Source organism: Leptosomus discolor, chromosome 1 (genome assembly GCF_034619465.1).
Source record: "Leptosomus discolor isolate bLepDis1 chromosome 1, bLepDis1.hap2, whole genome shotgun sequence".
NCBI lineage: Eukaryota > Metazoa > Chordata > Aves > Leptosomiformes > Leptosomidae > Leptosomus > Leptosomus discolor.
This window is the reverse complement of record NC_141391.1, coordinates 214,688,642-214,714,675: the sequence shown is the minus strand read 5'-3', so window position 1 is coordinate 214,714,675 and position 26,034 is coordinate 214,688,642.

Genomic DNA, 26,034 nt, shown 5'->3' with positions numbered 1-26,034 from the left:
CAGCGATGAGAGGGGGCTGAGGTGCCAAAGAAGAGGCAACAATTTGGATCCTGATTAGGAGTAGGCTCAGAAATCAACAGTAAATGCCCCAATTCTATGGTCAAAGCAAGAATATGGAGAAAACAAAGGCTGCAAGATGCTTTCCAAATGTCAGAAAGCACTGCTCATGTGTTGAGAGGGATGAAGGACCCTCAGTTCATTTGGCTTCCTCGCTCGTGCCAATACATCTACATCTATGTCATGGACTCGATGATCTTAAAGGTCTCATCCAACCTGAATGATTCTATGTCTGTATGCAGCACATTGCAATAAGGCACTGACTGGTACTGTGCAGACTCCTCGCTAGCTAGCCAAGAGCCACCTTAGCACAGCCTGATGCCAAACCTTAGTGCGGCTTCAGTGGGCAATTTCTCTGAGCACACATGTAGTGTGGTGGATATGGGACAATATGGAGACTTCTAGAACACGAGACATTTAGTGTGTGACCTATAAAGGCTAGAGGTTTTGAGCATGCATTTTCATATGGATGGTCAAAAATATCCAGGAGTTCCTAGCATGCAGTATTTGGTCAGGGGGGTTAATGTGTGGTGGTTCGGACCAGGATGCCCAACATCCACTGGTGCCAAAAATCTTCCCCCTCAAAAAAAATCCCATGTGTAAGGAAAACAGAACAGGCAAGGGGACCCAAGCATGCTGTACTATTCACCTTCCAGAGTAGTAATGATTTGGTATCCAGACAGCCTGGAAGAAAGGAGGAGCAGCTGAGACCCATTTGAACCTGTATCCCCAGACATTTCCAAGACATCCCTGGCTGTAAACCCTGGGCAGCTATCAACACCAATAAGGAGTGTCACCTGCTGTCTCTGTCTCCATCTCCCAGTGCAGCACAGCTCCCTTTATTGCCTGAAGTTTGAAGAATTTAGACCATGCCCTGGGAAGATTTGTCCCAGCACAATCGGAGCCAGGGTAGCAAAGATGAGTACTAACATGAATTGATGATTAGTTACACTGTTGTTTCCAGGGACATTGCTTGGGAACGTGTCTTACCAGTCACACAATCCATCCCCATCAGTTTTTGCAATGAAGGGTTCAGTCTCCAACAAAATTTTTCATGTATGTTCAGCTCCACAGAGCAGCTACAGAGCAGGTTGGGCTCAAGAGACGTCAATTATATTCCTCTGTCCTAGGCTTATTAGAAGTCCTCAGGCAAGTCAATCTCCCTTGATACCTCAATTTCCTGACCTGTTAACTGAAAGTGAAGTTACTGATATAATTGTAAAGAATCTCCAGACACACATGGGTAGATAGCTGGGCTGGTCTTTGGGTGAAAGCACTGGAAATGGAGACAGAAGCCCTTAGCCTCAGACTGATATTGTACAATTTTGCCATCTTGGATTGGGAACCTGTGCTGGCATCTTCTGCCATGCTACAAACACACTTCTGCCACAGATTAAACAACAGATACGAATGCTTCACCTGGAAGTGCTGGCTTAGTGCTCTGTTGGCCATGGGCCTTTCTTCACATTGTTTCGTGGGATATGCTCTGTCATTTAGATCTGATTGTCTTGATCACAGCCTCTTCTCCTGTGGGCCCACCATACTAGGTACCCAGAGTCAGGTTTTCTAGAACTCTTTAATATTTTTAGCTTTGGATTATGATCCTAATTAATATGTTGAGCTTTCCCAGTTCCTGTTAAGAAAATGATCAAGGTATGTTTTGTGAGAGAGAGAACAGGGAAGCAAAACGTTTGATGCACTTCCCTGTCTCTACTACCACCTCGTCTCCCTGATGGCATTGTGATCCATCATACAGACATTACTTCTCATCGGAATTGTTTCACATTTTGTTACACTCAGGTAGGGGCCATGGAACGAGTTCAGTTCCGGCCCTCTTGGTTGCATGGTTGTGGGTTTTGGTGAAATACAAAAGGAAAGGGTTGGGAGTCTGGCAAAGCCCTATTCTCTTTCACGTGAAAGCCATTTAGCGCTGTTGGGGCGGGAGGAGTCAGCACCATGTACCTTGCTTTGAAGCCCTGACACGTTCTGAAGAATGAGGGACCTGTCTGTAAATGAGAATCGGGCCCATAGAGATGAAGGGCTGAAGCGGCCTTGGGTACTTACGTTTCACCTCCCACGCAGATGTTCTCTCCCGTTGCACCTTGAGCCCTACCTCTTGAATTGAGCACATCAGTAACAGGGATGCTGTATTTGGATATAACCGCTCTAAGTAGATGTCCACCCTGCCTGATAAGTGTAAACTTGAGCCATTCCCATGCCCACACCCACCCCATATTTTAAGCCCTCTTGCTCACACTGGCTGATCCCCTTAGCCCAAAGCCTGATGCTTTTCATGGGATGCCAGACTCCATTTTGTGCCCTCAGGATGGGCTGAGCGTGTTACTCCTACTCTGCCCCGACCACCCACAGTTCTCTGTAATTCAGCTCTCCCTGAGTAATGTGCTTGCTTTCATCGTGAACCACATGAAGACTAAGCTAACAGACAAGGCTGAACCTGCTTTTTGCCTTACAACATAACTTACGCCACGGAGAATAGAGCATGTCCTTTAGAACGCTGCCCTGGTGCTCAGGTACATTAACTCCAGGCTATCTCTCTCAGCCAATGCCAGCAAAAGTGAGGACTTCTGGGTAGGAAAGAGTATAATCTCCATTCACTTCTTACACGCTCTTCTGCTATGTAAGGACAAGGAAAAGAAATTAGCTGACTTGGCAAGTCATTGCAACCTGGAACAGGTCACGTTTCATATTATACCCAAGGTGTAATCTCGCTGCTAAGTGTTGTGCTCAAAGTGAATGCTTTGTTACTTGCGTGCCGTGAAGTCATCGCAGCGGAATAAATGCGATGCCAGGACGACCCTGCTTTTCTCTCGCTCCCTTCCCTCCGATGCATAATGAAGAGAAGGTAAAGGGAATGAAGAATATCGTTTGCTATTGTACTCTGGCTCATTTGAACAACTGTCAGCCACGGAATTTCATCTGAGTTTCTCAGATAAAATCTCCTGTTTCAGGGACTATATTTACTCAGTGTGTTTAATGTGACAATGAAAACTCCACACGCACTGATCTTTTAAATAATAATAATAAAAAAAAAACCAACAATGAAAATCTCACAGGCAGCCTAATAAGTGGAAAATTAATAAGTGTCAAAACCAGAAGATAAAATTCTACCCAGCAGAGCAGAAATGGAGCATCCCTATTTCTTACAACTGAAATTGCACAAAGAAATTGCTCTGCTGTTTTGCATGCACCTCAGATATTGGATACTACCATGCAGGTTCCCCTTGTCCACCTTCCTTTGGGTGGAGGGCCTTCAAAGAGCAGAGCAGTGCTCTGCGCCTGCAGGATTTGGACCTCTTTCAAGATTTTTTGTTTCAAGTGTGCCTTAGCACCCAAGCTGGTATCTGGCAGGTTTTTCTCTGTTAGTAAGATACCTTTGCTGAAGACAAAAAGAGGAGGAAAGGAAGAATAAAGTGAGAGAGAGGACCTTGTCACTGGCAAAGGGGCAGTACCTGTCCTGGAGGTGTCTGCGTGGGGTTTCCCAGGCAGACGGGAACCTGCACTGAAGTGGCATGCAGCTGAGCTGAGCTAATGAGAACCATAGAGACCACGACAGGTTGTGCTTGGTGACATCACCTTATATCTAAAACAGAGGCAGAGTTTAGGGAAGTTTATGGAGAAACCTCAGAGCTGAATGTGGGGTCCCATCAGCTCGGCCTTTAGCATGGAAGTGCTCAGAAACTCACTTTGCCTGCAAAGCGTTAAGGACAAGTATGAATATCCAAATAATTTGTTGAGGAATGCTAGACTGCTGAAGAATAGAGACTTCAGGGCACCTGGGACAGGTCATCCAGCAGCAATCTAAGGAGACAGGGAAGCGACGGCGGTTGTCAGAAAGATGGAAAATAAAACCCAGACGTCATGCTTTGCACGCACCCCAAATTACTGCTTGTGAGTAGCAGTTCATGATCCTTCTGGGAGTCTCCTATTAAAAGAAAAGCATTTGAGACTGACTAACAAACTGATCACAGGCTGAATTATTGATTGTACCATTAAGGTCTTCGTTTGAAACATTAGCAGGGTTAATGAAATGATCGAACGCTTCTCTCTGGCATAACCAGCTCTGTATTTCTTTCTAGCTCCACATTTAGGGTTCAGGTTGGCTCACACTGAGCCCAAGAGGGACCAGGCTGCTGCCTGTCATAGGAATAGGCTGGTTGCAGTATAAATAAAGCCTATGGATGAGATATTAGCAGGGCATTAGCTATGGAAGAAAATAGGAAAATCACTATGTACTGGTTCATTATACAGTAATTTACTAATGAAGCCAGAGGCTGTAAATATGAGTGCACTTAACTCCACATCTTCTAGTCAGTCAGCTGAGGCAGCTGATGTGCAGTTTGCTCGCCTGCACCGCCAACCTCAGCAGATAAGAATCGTTTGTCTCAGTTACACTGAAAGATCAAAACTCACCCTATCCCCCACCCAAACAGGAAGATCAAACAGCAGTAACATCAGTCCTGGTTTTTTGCCTTTCTTCAGCCAGCTTGCTGACATTTTTAACTCCTTCTCAGCACTATAGGCAAAAAGGAGCGTTATTGTTCAGAGACTGAGGGTAAAATAACTTATACTGTCCTCGTCTCGAAGTGAGAATATTCATCTTTCCCCAGCAGCTCGTCCTTTCCCTCTGCTCACTCCCCATGCACAGGTCCCCTCCACATCCTCACAAGGTTACACCCTCCCCACCAGCAGGCATGGGCAGAAGTGAATCTGCACCCCTGGGGTGCTGTACGCAGGCTTTTGGGTCCAATTCCAGCAGCTCATCAACTGCCTCTATAGCCAAGAGCTGGCTCTGACTCTCCTCCATGAACACATCCATGAGACAACTTCAGTGTGAGAAAACAGCCCCTTGTGCACACTGGTTTGTGCTCTGCTACCTTTTAACTTCTTCCGTTATTTTTCTGTAAAGATCCACAAGAACAGGTTTTTTACATATAAGAATGCCTTTTCCATATTGACTGGCAGACTAACAGTTAAAAAGAAAACATTATGGCTTCCTCACACTGTTGTTATCTTAAGATTTTTAAAGTGTTCCTTAATAAAGCAATTCTGAATCATATGTTTAAAACATCTCAAAAGTAATTGAATTCACAGTGCTTTTTAAAATTTCCACCAATTGCACATATATATATATATAACTTAACCAACTGAAAATGTAATATTTCAGAGAGTCCTTCTCCCATTTACTTCCTCTGCATCCTGGCAGCTTTTCTTTCTCTGCTCTCCTGATTTCCATTGCAGACTCCACTGTCCTCGTTCCCTCCTCCACAAATCTCAGCTGCCCATCGGCCTGACCCATTTCAGAAGCCATTTTATCTCTGCTCACAACATCAGCCTCATTGGAAATAGTGAGAGATGGCAGCCACCTTTATTAAAACTAGTTTCACGTCTATATTTCAGAAAAAAAATATATGGGACAAGGGGTGATAATGCTGGCTGCATATTTCCTGGTGGTCACAGTTCTTGGCTCCTGTGGACTTGATGCATCAGCCTTAAGACCACCCCTCACTACAGCCCTGATGTACCAAGGGCCAAGTGTCCCTCATCACTCAAGTCCTACTTCACAGAACTGCCATGGCTCTGAGAAAACTCACACCCCCTGCTTTATATCGCTTTTTTCCGTTCTGGATTGAAAATCCTGGTGAAAACACAATTCCAGGCTTGGATGGCTGGAACTGTGGAGAAATTCAACTTCAGAGATGGGCCACTCAGCAGAGTAAATGAAACATCAAGTATTCGGGTGGCTTTGCATAGAATGGGCTTTGTTAAGAGGAGATGTTGAATTAAGGAATGGCAGCAGTTAGTTGAAGTAACTTCTTTTTTTTTTTAATAAAAAAGAAATTTAAAAGTTAGTTTCTTGCTGACCAGTTCTTTATGCCCTTTGCCTTTCATTTCAATCCATTTAAATTGCAAACCTCTTAGTCCCAGTGGCTTTCTGCTGACAGTTTGCCTGTTGAGAATCTGAGCTCACAGGTCTCTCAGGGGTCTCTTCTCTGCTCTTTGTAGGGAAGGGGAAAGGCAGCTGTCTACATCCACTTCTATCTCTGTAATTTCATTATGCTTTGTAGCTTCTTTGGCTGCCACTTCATCTTCTCCAAGGTTATCTCTGTAATAACACAGAAGCCCAGGGAGGGTTCAGACTCTCACCTTGGGGGATTTAATCATAGTGAAACTGGGGGATCCTACTGGGTCTCCAGCTACTGTTCTAGGCAGTTCAGGGCAGACCATACTGTTCTAGGCAGTCCTGTATGTCCCACATCGCACATGCCAGCCCTACAAGGATGTCTCTTGTAAATGTAAAGCAGCATTTAATCTGCAACAAGGCTTCTATATACAGGTAAGTGGCTCAAACCCTTGTTGGATCCTCATCCTTGGAGCAATCTGTGAATGCTTAAAAACATCTGTATTTGAAGACGTACAAGCCAGGGCATTTATTCAACACTGGACCATGTGGCAAGTGGTTTTCTCCTACTACTGGAACTGATGCAGTGAGATAAATCTACTTACCCCTAGCTTTTCACCAGTCAATCAGCAACCTTTAGAGAAACAAAATATTTATTGTCCCTACTCCTCTGACTACATTAGTTGTCCAACAGCTTTTCTTGATATATCTTCTCTTATTCACTCAGAAACACTGTTCACACGCTGGGGAAATAATGAAATTTGAGCATTTGGCCGGGATTTTGGATGTCTAGCAGCCCAGACAAAGCAGATTAACCAAAATGATCTCTGCACGTCCCAAAATGCCAAAGATTGATGTTGTCAGGTCAGTGCTTGCAGTGTGAGTGGTCTGTGTCCTGCTGATTTTATGCAACGCAACAGATGCTTTTGATGTCTCCTCTTGGAAAAATGTAAATGGGGACCATACAAATGCATGGGACTGCTCTTATGGTCCAACGTGGGCTGAAAATGAAAATATTTTTCCGAGGAAGAGAAATTCTTTGGAGGAACAAAAAGGACTGAGAAATAAGTTTAAGAGTTTCATTTTTGTTTTTGAGCTGCCCAGAAACTCTTTGTTTTAAGTAGTTCAATGTTAAACTTCATTTTTATATATACCTGGGAAGTATCACCACAGGCATCTGCTTTTCCCACTGTCAAGAGACAAGGCTCGCTTAGTCTTGCCTTCTGGCTCGATGCAACCACTTTTGTGCCCTTGTGCCCTGAGATGAGCAGTCAGTTCAGGATCCTGTAGTCCAATTTTCACTTCTGGGATGGAACTTGCCTCTGTGTAAGTGTCTACATTATAGATGTTTATGGTTGGGTAGGACACAACTTGCTGTGTCCTCACTTTTGCCCTACTCTAGACCTGTACTGTCTTGGTTTGAAAGACAGGTGTCTGCTGAGGAAGGCAGGAGCCTCCCTTGAAATGGAAAGTGCAACCCCCTTCCCTCCAAATTATTATAATTTTGAAATTAACGGGCCTTCAGGCAAAGATATGGGGAATAAGAATAACAATTCTTTACTAATATAATATACTTTATATATATATATATATATATATATATATAAAAACACAACGCAGGGGAAAAAAAAAAAAAAACAAACAAAAAACCAACCAAACAAACAAAAAACCCCCACTGGTTTACACTGACAGAGTCAGAAATACAACCTGACCCCCTGTTAGGGTGGCAGTAGCAGTCCGATAAGATGCTGGCTGCAGTCCTCCTGAAGCGATGGGTGTAGTTCTGTTGAAGCAGCGATCAGGGAAAAGAGTCTGGTCTTCCTCCGAAGGTCCAGTGGTAGGTAGGTAGCTCTTGTCCTCTGGAACTCCAGTGGGGGGAAAAACTCCTCTAGGAATCCAGTGGAAGAAGGCTGCTAGGGTGTTGGAGATCTCAGTTTTTATTTAGCATGGACTGCTTGGCTCCTTCCCCCCGGGCGGAGCATCTCACCATGGGATGGGGAGTCGTGAGGCAGTTCCTTGATGGGCCATTAACAGGAGATAGTCCAGGAGCGAGTGATCGATGGGTCAGGCGATAAGGCATTGTTGTGCCCATGAACAGGAGATAGTCCAGAGGGGGGAGGCAGGGAGCACCGCCCCACCTGGTCTCAACAGCTCCTGAAGATGGTCATAGAATACTTTTTTTTCTTTTGGCACATTTTACACTGTAACCGAGGACATGTACAAAGGGGATGTCACTGCTACACATGTCTGTTGTCAGGTATAAGGTGTTAAGGGACATGAGCAGCTCAAATACTATCAATCCTTCAAGGTAAAAGGGACATGTAAAAATCACCATCCTGTCCCAGATTCTTGCACTGGAGATTACTGGGATGCTATGGGTCTTACCGGTCTCTACCGATACCATCCTTCCCTCCCTTGCAAGTAAAATCTGTGTTTCCTGCTCAGGGGTACAACATTTATTAACTCTGTTTTAAAACAGCTCTTTCACAGAGCACAAATTCTTCTGGATTTATCTGTCAAATCAGAGGCTTTGGAGAGAAGCTAAAGTTTCCAGAGAGACTAGGGAGGGGTGGCTGTACAGTGGAGGTGACAAAAAGGGTGCAAGGCAGGAAAAAAGGCAGTTTCAAGATGGAATATTTCTTTCTGTGGTTCAAAGCAGGAGCTGGATCCTGAAGGATAAGGGATTATTCCTTGAGAGAACAACCGAGTTCTGCTATTCCAGCAAGAGAGACGTCAATAACTTACCTCCAAGCAATTACATTACCAGTCTAGTCTGCCCCTTTCTTTCCCTGTACTTTCTTTTCCTCTCTGTCTTTGTAAAGTTCTAAGTACTTTTCAATGAAGAAAGCAGAAATGTGATTTTAAGATGAGTTGGGGTTGTGCCTTGAGGCAGAAGCAATGCTCAGAAACTACATTTTAATGAATACAAAATATTACACCGTGAAAATCAGCGGCTGTTGCTACTGCTTTTTTTAAGGTATGTTAATTTTTGTTGCTTTTAAATACTCTTGTTGCTGGGAAACCACCTCACACACTGTAATTGAAATTGGTTCTTCATATCCCATTTTGTTCCTGGCATGTTTAAAGTGTTCTTAAAAGCTAAAAAATCTGCTGAGGAAAGGCAAGGTGCACCTGATAGCAGATCCCTTGGCACTTCTTTGGGCAAGAGACATCATGAAATGCATTCAATAAAATTAACGCATTGGGGCAGGGTATACATTAAGAATGGCAGGGCGTTACGGTGAATATATTGGAGTGTGAAGTAGCAGGTGAGAGGATCTGGAAAGGTTTTCTTCAAAAGTGAGGATATTTAACGGACTGTGGGAATTAGAGGATCTATTTCACACAAATTCATCTTGCTCTGAAACACTTCTGTCATCCAACATTTCCCCGTTCAGGGGTTGTAACTCTTGCTTCCAAATTTTTCAAGACTCTGGTACCCAGACTCTTCGTAACCAATTCCCCAAACGTTACCCGTCGTGCTTCTTCCTTCCTCTCCTAACATTTTTTCCAGCGACAACAAGCAGTCGTACACACACATATCCCCACCTCCAGCAAGCAGAGGGTTCCTTATCACAGAGCATTTCAATCCTTTTAGTCAAAGACCTTTTGGAAAGCAGCAAACCAAACCCCACATACATTCTGCTGGGCAGGGCCATCACATATCCTTTTCAGTTACAACCGACAAACCTCTGACTGTGTATTTATCAGGTTTATTCTCCCTTTGCAGATCAATTTGCTCTCATGCTTTAAAAGATGTGTATCTTTTCTACTTTTTTTTTTTTTCCCAGTTACTAGTTTAGCACCTTCTGTTATCTTGCAGGATTTATACCTGTAGCTGAGCAATGTGGCTTCAGAGTAAAGATCAGCATACAGCTTAACAATATTTTAGGATGCTTAATATGCATTCTTGTACTAAATCATGGTGCCTCTGAGATGAAAAAATACTTGCTGCTCCTCTGACATAAATCCCTCTTTGCCTCTTTTATCTACTTTCTTTGGCCTCTCAACTGAGTAAAACTTGGCCAGATCTGAGTACTGGGTTCAGAAGGAGAAAGTTAAACAAAAAAACCCACTTCAATGCTACTAAAGACAAAGCTCTTAACTTTTCACTTACTTGATTAATGTTGCTTATAACTGTTCCTTAAATAAGGAAGAACAAGAGGCTAAGGGAAACAAAGTCTCTGCTAAAGTTTATGGACTGAATTGCAGCAACACACATGTCCCATTCCCTTTTTATTGTCGCCTGCTTCAGCCTTGCCTCTCATTTAGACTGTAAACTCCTCTGTGCACAGATCTGTTGTGCTCAAGTGTTATTCACATATTTCATCCTACACAAATAATAATACATCACAGTAATAAAACAGCTGTTGTGAGTTAATTCCAACCAAACTGCAATCTACCCCCATGCAACAAGATGTCTGCGCAATCACTCTTGATAACAAGTCTTGGGAAATGCTGTGCAATAATCTCAGTGCTTGATTAATTTTTATTTCATAACAAGTCATTATTAATGAGGCAGATGCTGATAGGTTTGCTCATAGTGAGGACAGTCTGACTGCAAGAGAAGTGGCATTAAAAGGAAGGAAAGCAAGTGCAAGTGAGCTAGTTCCAGGATATTCTAGTGCTTCGCTGACAGAATAAAACAGCTAGTGAGTCAAACAAAACAAGCTCAGCTTTTAGAAGCAAATACAATGACTTGCTGCCTCGAAGAGATAATGTTCCTCTTTTAGTTTCTTGTGTCACGCAGCAAAAAAACAGTGAAAAGTTCCCAGAATATCTGTGCAGGGAGTTAAGGTTTCCAGAAAAAAAAAAAAAAAAAAAAAAAAAAAAAAAAAAGCCTTTACAAAAGGGGTTTTCTTTCTTACAGGCTCTTCAGAGAAAGGCTGGGTAAAAGAAAAGAGCTAAGAAAAAGTCCAGGCAAACCCAGAAGAAAAACATCAAGTCTTTTCAATGTGGAATGAAAGCACAAAGGCAAGTCCCTGACAAATGTCAATATTTACATGAGTCGTGGTAAAACTGCTGGCCAAGGGGGAGAGCAGAGAAGGGTATTTAGAAAGGTGACCTTCTGGACACCACACACAAGCTCTCCTTTTGCACTGCAGGATGTAGGGTCAGTCATCAACAATGAACGAGACAAAAGCCACTGATGTAATGACAGCCCTGCAAAACTGAACCAAAAAAACCCCACAACTGAAAAGCCCAGTCCCTTGATGAATTTATTTGCAAAGACAGCAGTTCTCCTAGGAGGGTAAAGCAAGATAAATGGGGTGCAAGGTCTCCATAGCCAGGGAGTGAACACTAAAACAAGTGATAGGATGGGTTTGGGGGAACGCAGTCTCCATCTGAACGAGAGAGCTGTGCAGCCATCACTGCATCATACAAAGAGGAACAGGACTCACCCTGGGAGTGGGGAACTCAGACTGCCTTAGACAACTAAGCATACCCATCCTACTCTTAGCTAATGAAGCTAAGATACTTTGAATTTACCCTGGAAATGCCAAGGACCAGCTCAGGTCCTGCAAATCTGCATTGATCAAGCTACCTGAAACATCTAGTCCCCTTCACAGTCATGCTTCAGATATAATCAGCCTGACAAACCCAATCCATCCTTTCTTCTGAAAATCATTAGTCATCATATGAAATCAGATTATGTTAACAAATTGCTTCCATCGTCATATCGTTCAAGCAAACAGTCAAGCAAGGGGCAGTTTTGGTTTGAGAAAATGACTTGGCCTAAGCTGATAGCAAATTGTATCCACTAATTGAAATTCTAAATTAACACCATGTAGCACAGTTTGACTTAATTGCTTTAAAAAGAGTTTTCCAGGGTACAGTCATGTGGTTTCCAGTGTTATACTGCCAAAGCATTTCTAACTTGTGAAGATGGAAGAACTAGTTTAGAAAAGGCTCCAGCATTCCCTTTGACCACATTGATTTTCCTCTGTGTTTATTGTAATCTCTCTTCAGCTGCTGTGTGCGTGGTCCCAGGAGCTTTTTCCTCCATGAACACAGATGCAGATATAATAGGACTCGCTAATGACTGCATGCGTTATAGAACCAGCCAGGATCAGACCCTGAGTGAGGTCTGAGGATGTTGGGAATGTCAGTGCTCTAATGAGTCCCACACAGGCAAGATGAACAAGACATGGAAGGAACAGGAAAACAAAATCACTGCCCTTTTTTGCAAAAAAAGAAGCGCTAGCAAAAGAGGCATTTTCCTAGATAAATGTTGAATCTTGGTTTAACTACAAACCGTGGATATGCAGTGCCATTTGAAATGGTATGGGGAATCAGCGGTGCCCATGTGGGACTGAGAGATGCAGCTGGGATTTAGGGGAGACGCTTGCCCTCTTAAAAGTGTTGCTGGAGGCCAGGAGGATACCCCAGGCCACCAAAACCTGCACTAGACCCCATGCTTAGACACCTGGATGCCATCACACATTTGCATTCACTATCTTGGGAATTTAGAGTCACAGCTTGCAGAGAAACACATAGATAGAGACACTGAGATTTAGATGTCTTGATCTGTAAGCTAATTTCCACACTGAAAGCTAGGTGAGATGAATCCCCACCTCATTGAAACAAACTCTAACACCAGAAACATGAGCAAGAAAAATCATGAGCTGAGCTTGGCTTGAGTCTCCAGAGACTCATCTGCAACTCTGTGCTCCCTGGAGCAAGAAGGACAAACTCTAGTTTGAAATGCACCTGTAGAAGTTTGAGCACTAAATTAGGATAAAATAGAAAAGATTAGGGTCAAAGAGCAAGTGATAATGGGTGTGTTCATATTTGCACAGCTGAAACAGTTTAAAACTTCTGCTTCTACCAGCTGTATTTCTGTGAGATGGTTCCAGGAACACCTGCTTTGCCCCAAACAAAAAACTTGGAAAAACAATCTTTAAATCTCTTCTTAAAGAAAGCATGCAGAAGGGAAAAGGAGCTGTTTCCAAGGAACCACAGATGTAGGGTGATCTGGCTGTCCCTTCAGGTGAGCTACGACTGCAGGCTTTGTGGGCGCTTCTAATCAGCACCTGCACAAATTAAACCAGGTCAAGGTAAATCACAGCAGCAGGATGGCAACTTAATCTGCTGCAGCTCTCCCCCAAGCACACATTTCAACAGGATGCCAGCAGCTCACGAATATCTCCTCTGCCTCACGCTCAAACTAGTTGCTTAACCTGGTTCTTTGCACGTTGGAGCTAATAACACAGGGCAGGCAGGTAGCACTAAGGGCACAGCCCACACGGATGCTCTTCTCCGTGGAGCTGCTGGGAGCGCTCCTTCAATGTGTAGGTCAGTCATTACACCATCCCAGCACCCTGCACGGTTATTGGCTTCAACGGCAACGGCTACATTCCACAACAGGTTTCTACCACTGGAACTTGAAACGCCTGGCTTGGAGGTGCTGCAAGAGCAAGACCCTGTTTGGCACGAGTACACATTCGTGGCTGTTGCACGCCAGCGGTGGAATACGGTCTATTTTTAACTTAGCATGCTTTGCGTACGGTATATCTTCCGTTTTTCAATATCTCAAATGGCCAGGCAGAGAAACAGTCACGATCCGCAAAGCTGGTAGAAGGTTTTTAAATGTTTTAAAAGTTATTCTGCATTGTGCCAGGCCAGGAAAGGGACAGGAATAGAAGATTTCATTTAGATTACAGTTTCCCTAGAGAATGGGCTGCCTTTGACTGTATTTCTATATGGTGCTTGACATAATACACTCTCTGAATGCACATGCACAAACCTGAACATATCTCAGAGCAGAGATCCCCAACTGAAACCATAAGGGCCTGAAATGCTGTTTGCGGTGCTGTGCCACGGGGTAGAAATGACCCCAGGAGTGCTTTATAGGTCTCAGTTACAGAAAACTACAGCTGAAGTATTCATCCTAGTCCGTAGAGAGCAATGGGCATTTTCCAGACATGATTCATCTACCCTAATTCAGATTAATTTCTCCCCAGAAGGCCTTATTTCTCTCTTTTGACTATAAAGAAAGAGATTGAGAAATTTACCTCTGATGTGTCTACATTTGATCATACGAATCCCATCAGCTGCGGCAAAGACACTGTGTTCAGAATGAAATTAAATTTCCCAGAGACAAAGAAGTCATTTGCTATTTTCTTCCAAAACCCATCGCAAAGTATTACTGCAAACGTGAACGGGCCTATGGTGCCCAAGGTTCCCACTGCTGCTGATGCACACTCTTAATGATCTATATGAGAGACTGAAAGTAGCTGAAGAGTTCCTGGATACTGCAGATGGATCTTCTGCCCAGAAGTCTTATTTCCATCAAGGAGAGGAAGGCAAAAACCTCTGGAAAAGAAACACTGCTAGACTTAAGTAGAGTGAGGCAGATATTTGTGGCTGTAAGAAATACAACAGCCTACTTTGGTGAGAAGATGAAGCCACAGAGTCTGAGAAATTATCTCCATTTTCACAGGAGAGCCTTCAAGGTGTCAAGCTGAATAGTCAGGAGAGTGTTAAACTAAGAAAAGGGGAAGGCAGTAAGGCAGGAATGAATGAGCATTCATTTAGCACGAAATTAAGATGTCAAGAACAAAATTAATCAAGGCACCAAGGGATGTGAAGAGAAGAAATTCTTTAATTGCTTATACTGTAATGCTGGGAGTCTGAGTAATAAACAAGAATTGGAATTGGAATAGCTCATTTATGAGTATACATTAGACCTTGTTGGCATTATTGAAATCTTGGGGGAAGATTTGCATGATTGGAATATTAAAATCACTCATTATAATCTGTTTAGGAAGGATAAAGTGGGCAAATGCAAAAGGGGAGTGGCACTCCACATCAAATGTGTTTCTGTGGGAATCAGGTGCCTAAGCTCTTCTTGTGAAGCTTTTCAAGCACTTCAGTATGTTTCACATCTGAAGACATGTAAAAAGATGGATGGGAGGGATTTGCAAAGTGGGATCTATTGGAATCTCAGTTTTTGGAATGTTCTCAATGTTTGTCACTCTTGAAAGACTGTATGCCCAAAAATCAGACTCTTAGTGAACAAAAGAATGTTCTGGGTAAATCAGTGCTTTTTTACTGTGCACAAAAACTCAAGACTGAAGACTACTGTTTGAATGGCATTATGGAAATTTTCCATAAATAAAATTAGACATAATAAGCTTGATCCTATGCTCTGATTAAATACTACAGACATTTTGTGTACAGAACTACAGCGACTAGGCCATTCAGAAAAGCATTAGTACCTAGTCTTGTTTGACCCTTCCTGGCATTACACACAGAAGAAATCTGGTTCTTTATATTTTTCAATGGTGTAAATTATCACTGTGCTTTTGGAAGACGCAATATTGGCAGGTCTGCAGAATAAGAGAGGCTCTAATCATCACTTATTCTTCTGCTGCAATTTCCCTGACATCAGTTTAGATACTCACCCTCCCTATATATACACATATTTTATTTCCTAGGTAATTTTCATGATTCTCTTTACAATTGTGCAGATAAATGAGCTGTTTCCTAAGTACAGAAAATTCTCTAAGTCATTACCTTCTATGTCTTTAGGAGACCCTCTGCTTGAGGGTAGGAAGGCTCTGCAGAGGGATCTGAACAGGCTGGATTGATGGGCCAAGGCCAATTGTATGAGGTTCAACAAGGCCAAGTGCCGGGTCCTGCCCTTGGGTCACACCAACCCCAGCAGCACTATAGGCTGCGGGGTGAGTGGCTGGAAAGGTGCCTGGTGGGAAAGGCCCTGGGGGTGCTGGTCGACAGCTGGCTGAATGTGAGCCATCAGTGTGCCCAGGTGGCCAAGAAGGCCAACAGCATCCTGGTTGTATCAGCCATGATGTGGCCAGCAGGAGCAGGGAGGGGATCGTGCCCCTGTACTGGGCACTGGTGAGGCCGCCCCTCGAATGGTGGGTGCAGTTTTGGGCCCCTCACTGCAAGAAGGACATTGAGGTGCTGGAGCGTGTCCAGAGAAGGGCAACGGAGCTGGTGAGGGGTCTGGAGAACAGGTCTGTGAGGAGCGGCTGAGGGAACTGGGGGTGTTTGTCCTGGAGAAGAGGAGGCTGAGGGGAGACCTCATCGCTCTCTGCAACTGCCTGAGAGGAGGTTGTAGCGAGGTGGGGGTCGGTCTCTTCTCCCAGGTTTCAAGTGATAGGACGAGAGGGAATGGCCTCAAGTTGTGCCATGGGAGGTTTAGATTGGACATTGGGAAAAATTTCTTCACCAGAAGGAGTGTCAAGCACTGGAACAGGCTGCCCAGGGAAATGGTGGAGTCACCACCCCTGAAGGTATTTAAAAGATGTGTAGATGTGGCACTTAGTGACATGGTTTAGTGCTGAGCTCCACAGTGCTATGTTAACGATTGGACTCGATCTTAAAGATTTTTTCCAACTTAAACGATTCCACGATTCTGTGACTCACCTTTTTCCCCCCCCTCCTACCCTACTCAATCCTTACTCTGACTTTGGCAACAATTTAATTTATCCTATTTGAAAATCCTGCACAGTGTCACAGATTTCATATTGGCAAACTAATTTCATGCCCTCATTATTATGATCTTTATTCTGCTTCACATTACAGAAGTGGCCCCCCCACACACACACATCATGTCGTCAGAAAATATCTTGAAACCCTAAATGCAAGTAAAGCCCAAAAGATTTTCTTCCCATATGCCAAGTTTGCTTTTTTTCTAAAAAAAAAAAAAGTTCAGAGTTCAATAATAATAACTTAAACATGTCTTGATTACGCTGAAAAGTTCATTATGACAACTGTGTGTGTGTGTACTAGAAGGAGTAAACCAAAAAGAGAAGTGAAGAAGAGCTTGACCAGAACAGCTCACCACAAAGTGCACGAGTCACTGTGTTGCAATGTGACATAAGAAGCAGTTTCTGGATGGGCTGGGACTCAGGTTACATAGGCCAGTCAAAAGTCTCTTGGTTGTCTGTAGATGTCTCTGTCTCTCCCCAAAAACATGTGCTTTTCTGGAGTAAAAAAGGGATACTTGTGCTTCCTCTGTTTGAGTCAGTGACTCATGCTGTCTTCTTACAACAAAGCAAACTGAAGTCATAGCAGAGCATGAAAGACATGATTCAAACTTCACTCCTGATTTTATGCTTGAACAATATTCCTGAGTACAAAGTAACATCAGTCAGCCTCTTGTCAACATAATGCTGGGATAAGTGAAGGCAAAATTGGGATTAACAAGGCCTATAGCTTTGCAAAGCCTTCTTTTGTTCCCCTTTCCCCCCACCCCCCAAAATGAGGGTCAGTTTATATGCTAAATCCAGCCAATACGATGCAAGGTCCTTCAGCCAATTAACTAATTAGTGCACGGTTTCCCAGTTCCATCTGAAGCTCAGCTCAAGCTTCGCTTGCTTTGCTGCAGCAGACACATTTCCCCTCAAGACAGTACGAAATGCCCATGGCTGTTACAGCACAGTGTGCGTCTGGATGAGCACACATCTATTCGTATTGACACAGTTACAGAAGCACTTCCTAACATCTCTTGGGAAATCTTACTTGAAGCCAAACTCATTCAAATCAGCTCAGGGGGAGGCATTGTCATGGCTATGGGGCTGTAAACAAAAGGCAGTGTTTGGCACCTAAAACTGGAGTTAACAGGAGATATCCTGGAGGTGATGGCGGTGTGGAGAATAGCAGATTTGGTATCTACTCTCTTAATATTAAAGAAAATAACAGGTATGGATAACAACCAAACTGAGAGGAGCAGCAGTAAGGGCAGAGAAATAACAGCAAGGAAAGAGAAGAGGTTAGAAATATCAACTGGAAATAATGAGTGAGATTCAGCTGAAGAAAAAGAATATGAAACAGCAAAGGCAGGGAAGGAAATCTGGCAACACACAAGCAAGGTTTACTCTGCAGTGAGCTGTATGAATGGGACGCAGCAGGTTCTTGCTCAGGGTGCCTAAATTAGCTTGGGAACTGGAGTGGTGCCACAGGAGGCACAGGTGTGGTGGGGATCCTGGGCCTCTATTTGGGCAGCTGAAGCCCAGCCAACATGTTGTTATTGCATTAAAAGTAGTTTAGCTATAAGGAGCCAGGCTAGAAAACTCATAGTTGCCTACTGAAAGGACCTGGTCCTTTCCAGGCTGGTGATCCTTGTGCCGCCAGCTGCTGCACTGTGGCGAATAATCAGAAACAGTTGTAAACCTCACATCCATCTCCATCAATGTTCAGCTAGTCATCCAACTCCCATCTGCTGCCTGACAGCTGCTTTGGTCAGCAAGGCTGTTGGCAAACCACCAAGTCAGGCTTTTTAGATGTTCACGCGCTGGTGTGCGCTCTGGATGTCCTCACGACCAGGACTCCAGCCACACCTCCCTTCTCAGGGTTATCCAAGGGTTTGGTATATCATTTTCAGCCTGAGTGCTGGATTAATGGAAAATACCTATCCTGAAGCTGACAAGTGCACACCACTATGAAAAAAGCAGAGGTAAAATGCAGGAGTGGGATGGTCCATCTCACAGTGGAGGAGAGCAAGTGGGGCTTGGGGAAAGCAATGTGAGAAGACTGGTGCCTCTAGATGAGCACAGTTAAAGGCTGACACATGTTCTCCATCCGGGACAGAAGCCCATGGTTATGGTTAGGGCAACAGGGAGTTTATACACTGGGTAGCTTCAGTTTTTCAGGCCCTGGATGTTTTAGGTTGTTTTCCCTTAAAAGACTTCCACTGAATACTGAACAGGGCTAAGCTTTCAAGTATTCATTAATGTAATGGTGATGGTCCAAGAAGGAGTAGAAATGATCTGGCAGCTGGTTGGGTTGGTGTGCAAAGAAAGACTTGAAAAGGCATGTATCACTTGGCTCAGTTAAGTGGAGAATTAAAGAAATAGGAGGAGAAGAGACAACCACAACTTAACCAAAGGATATGAACTGCACGGCCAAGATTTCATCCCTCAGGCTACAGGGAACTGCTGTTTTTACTCATTCACTCTCATAAAGGCTAATTTCAGAGGCTGTGCCAAGGGAAGAGCAGAGTCCAAAGCAAAGAAGGTTTAAATTCCAGCAAACATCCTGGAGTGACACCAAGACCAAGAGAAACAAGACATCAGCACTTCTTGGTCATAGCTACTTTGGGACCACCCTTCCTTTCGAGTCATACCTATCCCTCATGGAGTGTTACCTCCCTCCTCATTCCTTCTTGATTTCTGCCCTGGTGCACTGAATTCTGGTCATCTAACTCTGTATGGCACCTTCAGACATAGCTGGGACAGCAGTGCTGTGACTCAAATATCCTACTGTGGCAGTTGCATTAGTCCATGGTGGTCCCAGAGTGAGGATTGAAGACTCAACTGGACAAAACCAGAAGGAACCGCAGCTGAGGGATAATTCAGCTTTAGTAAAGAGCTTTTAGCTGATGGTCCTGATTAACTGTAATGTACAATTTAATTTATTTCACTAAAGACAAGCAGTAACATTTGCCCCTTCCTGAACCCTTGCTGAAAGCAGAACTCTTTAATATATACCCTTTTAATAAATTATGCACTGCATTGGATAAAAAGTACAGTAGTCTGTGTGCATGTAGATGGACACATGCACTGTGATTTTCAGGGAAAATAAGGAGTATTTCTGTGTTTAGGTGGGCACATTGTAGTGCAAACACCCTCCTTGGGTTCCCAACTGTTCCTCTTTAAGGTTTAAAAAAATGCAGACATTGCTTTGAGTTGTGGTTGTGCTAGGAAGTGGCTACTTGAAAGTCCTTCAAGTTCAGAGTCATCATGTCCAAATTTGTCTGGGGATCCGGGTTTAACTAATTTTTTTTATCAGCACCCAGGAGTCTGATTTCCATCACACTGACAGGAGGAACATCAGAATCCCAGTTGAACGGCTGAGCAGTAAAATCATAAAATCAGGTCAAGGCTTTTTAATGAGAATAAAGGAGAATAGAAAAGATGCCCAAACAGTAGCCATTGTGCTTTGAGCACATGTTTTCCTTCACCCTCACTGAGAATCCTCCAAGAAGATCCAGTGTATGTTTTCAGTTAAAGCTGAAAGAAGCTTTTTTTTTTCCTGAGAGAAGAGAACACAGTGTGGCTATTTAAAAACACCTCCTATCACTTCTGCCGAATTCACGCGAGACAACTGTGAGAGAGCTTGCTGCAGCAGCTGAGGGCAAAAATAACATCAACAAGAATATACCATATAGTGCTTCTCAAGCTGAGTAGCCACATTTATTAGCTTGAGTGGGCATTTGGAAAAGTGGGTACTAAAATAAGTAGCATGATGGAAGTGTACCAATGCCTCACAAGCTGACAATTGCATGAAGCCCTTTGGAGCACCACATTCATTAGCCCTGCCTTTCTCTGTCTTTTAATCCTTCCTCCTTTGGCTTCTTCTTGCCCTCCTGGTTCAAGCTCCCAATGTATAATGGGCACTTTGAAGACCCCAGAGTTTCTGCCATGCTCTACACGGAACCTTCACTACCATATTTGCAAAAGGAACAGGTAAAAGTCGAGTGGCAATGGAGAAACATGACAACCCAGCTGAATGAGAGCAAATACAGCTGTGAGGCACCTTTAGGCTACTCCCTGTAATTCCGTATGTTTTCCCACAGCGCCATCACTGTGACATCTGAAGACCTCATGGACCTCAATGCCTGGCTACAAACATCCTCCCTCCTAGGCCAGGAGGGACTCCACTGATCATGAAGGTCTACCCTGCTAAATAAAAGGGAGCAAGCTTGAGCATTTAGCTACCCTCAGCCATGGGACACAATCCAGTCATTACCAGTCGGCCTGAGAATGTCAGACTGGTCCTTGGCTCTTTTTAATGAGGTGGCACAGTCGCCAAAGAGAACTCAGGCCCAAGGGCATTATGTGTCCACACAACAGCTGGGTGCAGAGATCCCCAAAGAAACATTAGTTCAGCTAGAGACATGGCTGGAGACAGTGCACCTGTGTTAGTCAGTACACAGCATCCTCAAGCTAAGACAGGGTTTAATAACACAGGGGCAGCACCATGCTGCAATGACGGCTGCAGGATGGACCTGAGCGAGTGCTTCTTAGCCATGGGATCACACCAGCCAGCTCAGGTACTCCTGCCCCACACTTAACTGCAAGGTGTCCACCTGTCTTCAAGCTGCACAACCCAGAGAGCTACTTCAGATGGTATCTACCACAGACAGCTCTACCGCAACCAGACATGCCAGCTTCCTTTTGGAATCAGAGAAAATCAGGTATTTTTGTGGTACGTTCTAGCTCATATTAGACACTGCTTTTAGGAGGAGAGGGCAGCGTGCTCTCCACTGCCCCAGGGTACGCTCAAGAATCCCATGGAGGCTGTCCATCCACCATGATGTCTGCTTTGCCACCTTCCAGGGCTGCCCAGAGCAGATACCTCCTTCCCTCACAGGATGTTTCTCTACTACCCTCACAAGAGCTGAAGAAGTCCCTCAACAGATCAGAGACAAGCCAAAACCAATCTGTCATCCAGGAAATAACTGCAGCAAGCGCTACAAGGCTCCTTGTATAAACTAACCCACCTCAAAACACGTTTCAGAAGTGATTTATCTCTTCCTCTTAACACTTTTAAACCAGTTGTCATTATAATGAGCTACAACAGCAGCTCCTAAAAATAAAATAATAAAAAAAAAATGTGTTAGCTATATTCTTCACAGTGGAGCAACAATGATTTAGATTTAGCCTGCTACGTTGTTGCTGGTTTCAGGGTATTTTTTTTCCTTTTTTTTTTTCTTTTTACTGTTTGTCTTCTTTTCACAGGGAAATTGATTGTTTGAAGGAACCAAGATTGATGCACCTAATATTTACAAATGGCACACACTTCTGGACACTCTATTTTCTGGTGTAACCTAATAAGAAATTGATTTGTTAGTTGCTGGGTCTTTGCCTTGTTCAACACATTTTAAAATATTTATATATGTATATTAGTACTAATCAGCCTTGAAAATGATGAACAGGCTAGTTAGAGTTCTAATAAACTGAAATTTTGGCCATACAATATCCAGTAAAAATGATCAATCTAAAATTTTTCTGTCATTTACGCACATATTTCTTAGTTAAGGCTGGCTTTTCTGAAATAAGCAAGAATTTGATCACTTTCTTCTGTGATCATCTGTTGTCAGCTCTGTATCCCTCAGGCTTTTGTGTTACTCTTGTTTTGATTTATCATTTGATCTTTTTCATTTTGTCATCTTTGAACACGACTGAAATCCAGCAATGAGGATCATATGAAAAGAAATACGTTTCTGCACGCATTAAAAGCTGAAAGAATTTAATAAGATGCTTTCCTCCCTGTCTCTCAGAAGGGAGGATTCATCTGCTTTGTCTGTCTGTTCATGTGGGCCTCTGAAGTCCAGCACAACCACGCTCCTTATTGAGGCAGCATCGAGGACTGATGGGATTTGTAGTCCCAAAAGTGGACAATCCTCACAGAAATAAACTTCCAGAAGGATCAAGCTGGGTGAAGATGAAGGACTGACTGCTGCTGAGATGCAATACTTGGCTTTATTGAACACAGAACTGGATGTTGGGGTCCTGAAAGATGGAAAGAGGGATATACCCTAGGTTTATCATGTGGTTTCATGTGGCCTGGCTTTGGTCTTGTGGTCTACACAGCAAGTCTCACAAGTATATGCTTTCCTAAAGGATAAGCAGCATATATCAGCCTATGTGACAGGGACCATGTCCAGTATATCGTGTAATAGGGCGGAGAAAGAGCCTTTGCAACTCATGCTATAAGATTCCAAAGGAAGCCAAGGCCACCAGCTGCAGTCTAGGATCCCAACAGCATGAGCCCTCTTGCCAGCCTGTCACAAACCTGCCAACATGCTGAACCCAGAGCAGGATGATGCCGTGGTCTCACACAGTCTCTGCATGACATGGGCACATCTGTGAGAGCTGAGAGCAGAAACCAAAGGCTTGAATCTCATCAATAAAAGGTGTGATATGACAAGGGTTCATAGAAACATGGGATAACTCAGGTGGAAGCGACCTCAGGAGGTCTCTAGTCCAACCTTCTCAAACAAATGTGAGACCTGGCTGTGCTGTTGAGGGCTTTGTCCAGCCAGATCTTGAAAACTTCCAAGGATGGAGATGTACAGGCTCACCAGGTCCCTATTTCAATGTTTGATTATCATCATGAGGGAGGGGTAATCCTTATAACTAGTCAGAACTTCCACTATTTAAATTTCCATCCATTTTCTCATTTACTCATGACATTTCTCCATGAAGACCCTGCCTCTGCCTTCTTCATGACCTCCCTGTAGGTACAGGAAGGTAGCGGTGAGATCTCTCTTGAAGCCTTCTCTTCTCGAGGCTGAACAAGCCCATGTCCCTCAGCTTCTCTGACCAGGGCAAGTGCTTCAGCTCCGACTCCCAACATGGGACTCACTTTCGTTTTATCAGCGTCTTTCTTGCCCAAAACTGGAGGCATTATTCTAGATTTGGTCTATCAAATGCCAAGTAAAAAGGGAAGATTATTTCCCATGACCTCCTGGCTATATTTGTATGCAGGATAGGTACACTTAAGGCTGCTGGGGTGACCCTCTGTCCCAGGTTCTTTTCAGAACTAATGGTAGATGTTCACTAATGACCATCTATCCCAGGTTCTTTTCAGCAGAGCTGTTATATATACCTCATGGATTATTTTCTGTCCAGCACACTGAAAAATATGACCCACCATCTAAGCACTAAACCCACTTTAGATCTGAAGAGAGCACAGCTCCCATTTAAAGTCCTCCACTAAGGCTGCATGTTCTTGCTCCCAGGATGCCTGGGCTCCTCAAAAAGCCCTCAGGCTGCTTGGGTTTCCTGGGCTGGAGACTGCCTTACCTGAATCTGTCACTGCTGCTTTTGTTCCCACCGTGTTTCTGTGATCACAGTGCTGCAGTGAGTAGCTGCTTGCTCCTCAGCAGACTTCCTGACAGGTGAATCCTTTACAATAAAGATTTAGGATAAAACAAAAGTTGAGTTCCCAGTGACACCCTCCTTTTCTCCCTCCAGCATTTCAAGTCTGGGCTCATTATCAACTCTTTAATTGGGTAATTATAATAGAGCTGACAATCACTTGGTGCCATCCAAAGGCATTTTTGATCTCATTTTTTTTTATGTGTATGTGTGTATATAGATATATATGTATTAAAAGCAGAACAATTAAACTTCCTCTCCTTTGTCATGCCCTTTCCAAGAATACAGAGAGCCCAAACTGGATGTAAATGTGTGTAGAGCTAGGAACAACCCAGTCCTCAGCCGGTACCTAACCTAAGCAGCATCATGGCCACTCAGATACAGATTATCAAAGCTAGAAAGGGTGATAAGGGGATCTAAGTTGAATAGTATTTAACAAATGAAGAAAAGGATGGTCAGATTATCACCGAGACCAGCCCTAATACAGGACTAGTTACAGCTACTTCCAGTATGATTGTGTCGAAAAGAGATGTGGTGGATCACGGATCTCCTGTGTCACCACAGGAGAAGGAAGAGCAGCGAGAGGAGGAAGCTCTTGCTAACAGACTCTTAGTCCCAGGAGTGAATAATATTAATAGGCTGCCTGCAATCTATTAGGAAAAGGAATTAATTAGTATCTTTAGATGAGTTTGTTTTGTGTTTGTTTAATTATGCACATAGGAAAAAAAAATACCATCTGCCCTTTTGAAAAAGAATAAAAATGCAATCACACTGGAGCAGATGCCCGAAGAAGGCAAGTGGAACTACAGCACACGGCAAAGCTGATAGCAACAGAATCCTTAAGCATCGCTCCATTTCCTGTAAGCACATTTTAAATGGCCAAACCTGTCTTCTGCATCCCCTGAGTGACAATATTTCAAGAGAACTTTTCCATGCTGCAGTAAGACTCTTCTATCAACGCTAGAAAATCATCTGTTTTGGTAGCAGTGCAGTGCATTTGGGATAAGCTCTGAATCCCTTATAATCACAGAATTGTTGAGGTTGGAAGGGATCTCTAGAGAACATCCAGTCCATCTCCCCTGTTCAGAGTAGGGTCAGCTACCACAGGTTTGCCCAACAACAGGTCCAGTAATTCTTTGAATATCTCCGAGTATGGAGACTCCACAGCCTCTCTGGACAACCTGCTCCAGTGTTCCATCACTCTTACAGTAAAAGACTTTTCTTATGTTTATACAATTTCATGTGCTCCAGTTTGTGCCCCTTTCCTCTTGTCCAGTCACTGAGCACCCCTGAGAAAAGCCTAGCTCTGTCTTCTTTATTACCCTGATCACATATTTATACACACTGCTAAGATCCCCCTGAGCTTTCTCTCCTCCAGGTTGAACGGTCGTAGCTCTCCCAGCCTCTTATATGACAGACGCTCCAATCTCTTAATCATCTGCCTGGCCCATCAAAGGCTCTATGGCTGTTCCTCCCCAGATGCAGGACTTCACATTCACCTCTGTTGGACTTCATGGGGTTCCCCTCTGACCATTTCTCCAACCTATGAACATACTTCTGAAAGGCAACACAACCATCACGTGTACCAACCACTCCTCAGAGTTTTGTACCATCTGCAAACTCGCTGAAAGAGTGCCCTGTCCTGTCATCCAGATCATTGATAATGGTGTTACTTTGTTGGTCTCAGCACTGGCCTCTGATGTTCACCACTCGTGACTGATGTCCAGCTGGACTTCATGCCACCAACTGCGGCACTTTAAGTCCAGCAGTTCAGCCAGTTTTCAATCCAACTCACTGCCCACTTACCTAGTCTGTATTTCATCAGCTCGTGGTAAACAGTGTCAAAAGCCTTATTAAATTATAAAAGCATTCACTGCTCTTCTCTCATCCACCGAGCTAGTCATTTCTTTGCAGAAGGCTTTGGTCAGACACAATTTCTCCTTCATGGTTCTATGTTGACTACTCCCAAGCACTTTATTGTCTTTGTACATTTGGAAACGGCTTCTAGAAGGACTTGTTCCATCCCCTTCCTACAGATCAGGGTAAGGCTGACCAGTCTGTAGTTCCCCTGATCCTCCTTCTTGAGAACAGGAGTGATTTTTGCTGTCTTCCTGTTCTTATGAACCTCTCCCAGTCATCTAAATCTTTCAAAGATAATGAGCCAGTTCTCTCAGCACCCTTTGTCCTCCCCATCAGGTT